Genomic DNA, 2491 nt, shown 5'->3' on the forward strand with positions numbered 1-2491 from the left:
CGGATCTTCCACCCCATCTGTGAAACCAGTGCAAGAATTGATCTAATGGATGAATACCTTGCTATGAGAGAAAATGTTTCCTCATAGTTAATTCCCTCAAATTGAGAGAATCCCTTTGCCACATATATGGCCTTATACTTCTCTATGCTTCGATCTACTATATGCTTAACTTTGAAGATCCATTTCAAACCCACAACTGATTTTTCTGTCAGTCTTGGACCACTTCCCCAACAATGTTCTTTATGATGGATTCATATTATTCCACCATTGCATCAACCTAAATTGGTTTCTCGACAGCTTCCTAAAAATAAGATGGCTCAGTCTATACAAGCTTAGTCATTAGATCCATGTAGCCAGTGTACCTCTCAAGTGACCTCCTTTTCCTACATAAATTTGAAGGAGCTCCCACATTCTCCCTCGCATCGTACACCAATCTTTCATCTTCCCTCGATCTTTTTTTACCTTCTCTGGATGGTTATAATTGAGTGGATGACTTCACTCTACCTCCTCTCTTCTCCTACATTTGTGGATGCTCCACAACTTCCTGAGGCTCCTCCTTTGGAGCTAAAAGCTCCTCTTCTGGTGGGATTTGAAGCTCCCTCTTAAGAGAGCATCTCATTACTTTCTCCTCATCAAAATTTACATCCCTTCACACAACTATCATTCCAAGGGAAGGTAAGTACACCCGGTAATTGTGTGGAGTTTTAGTGTAACCCACAAAAACTCCCAACTCTGGTGTCGACTCAAGTTTCTTCCTCAATTCTTTGGAGACATGGTAGTAAAGAAAGGCTCCAAGATTTTTGAAATGAGACACATCTGACTTTCTCCCTGACCATGGTCTCCTCCAGTGTAATCATACCAAGAATCCAATTAGGACCCTGGTTCTGCAAGTAGACTACTGTGTTACATGCCTCTGCCCACAAATTCATTGACAAACCTTGGTCATGTAGCATAGCTCTTGTTGCTCCCACAATGCTCTTGTTCTTTGTCTCAGCTACCCCATTCTATTGTGGGTTGTGGGGGGATGTTAGTTCTCTTCGAATTCCTTCTTTGGCACAAAATTCCTTGAAGTGATTCAAAAAATACTCACCTCCATTGTCACTCCTAAGAGCTTTCACCTTCTTGTTGATCTCTTTCTCAACTAGTGCCTTGAATTCTACAAATTTGGAGAATGCCTCATCTTTCTTCTGCATGAAGAAGATCCAACACTTTCTTAAGAAATCATCAATAAAAATAACATAGTATTTATGTTTGGCAGTGGACACTATTGATAAGGGTTTACAAACATCAAAGTGTACTCTCTCCAAGACTACATTTTCTTTGCTATCTCGATCATGGAATGTGGATTTTACATACTTCCCCAAGATACAACCCTTGTAGACATCCTGCTACTCAAGTGATCCTTTAGGGAGCCCAATGGTTATTTTCTACATAATTTTAAGGGCACCATGGTGCAAATGACCAAGTATTTTGTGCCAGAGTTCACCAACATATCAACTCTGCACTTTCTCTTCCTTACTACTTAATGTAGCGTAATATTCCACATTAAGTTTGTACAGGTTATTCACACGAACCTTGATCTGATTCACCTGCCCTATAGCTATATGTCTGAGAAACGATTTCCCTTTATTGAAAATAAAATGATAGCCACGATCTTCCAAAAATGCTACAAAGATGAGGCTCTTCTTCAGGCCTGGTATAAACATGACATATTTGAGGTGAAGAGGGGATCCAAACTCCCTATTAAAGGTTACTGTATCAATCCTGGTAGCACTATACCTTCCATCGTACCCAAGATCAATATGCATCTAGAGATCATTCTCCTCCAGGTCACTAAAAAACTCTCTACACCCTGTCATGTGGAACGAGGCATCTGAGTCCAAGTAGCACACACTCCCCATCACAATGCTAGCCATGCATGCGACTAGGGTGAAGTCTAACTTGAAATATGAAGCTAATGCTTCAACTACTACTCCTCTTGAGTTCTTCTTGCCAGAATTTTTGTGTGGACATTTTGTAGCATAGTGTCCAAATTCATGGCCATTGAAGCATTTTATTTTGGACAAGTCTTTCTTCTTGCCCCCTTGGTTGGAATCTAGTTTAGTTTGATATTTCTTCCCTTTTCCCTTCTTTCCCTTCCCAACCAATGTACAATTCTCTTCATCCTCTCCCTTGGATGAACCTCCATCTTTGGTATTTCGCTTGATTTCTTCATGTACCAGATTAGACCATAAGCACTCCAAATTTGATCATTTTTCCCTTCCATTTATAGAGTCCTAGTAGTTGCTCCAAGATTTTGGAAGGCCTAGAAGAGCTAGGCTCACCAGGTCATCTTCTGCAACATTCACACCAACCCCTCCAAGCTCATCCCGAACTTGTGTAAATATGGTGAGATACTGCAAAATAGTATCATTTTTCAGCATCTTAATGTTTCAAAGTTTGTCTTTCAGGGAAAATTTTCTATGGGCACTGCTATTTTTTAATAACTCAG

Source organism: Pinus tabuliformis, chromosome 6 (genome assembly GCF_031772625.1).
Source record: "Pinus tabuliformis cultivar Carrire ecotype Pingquan chromosome 6, CPIR1, whole genome shotgun sequence".
Lineage (NCBI taxonomy): Eukaryota > Viridiplantae > Streptophyta > Pinopsida > Pinales > Pinaceae > Pinus > Pinus tabuliformis.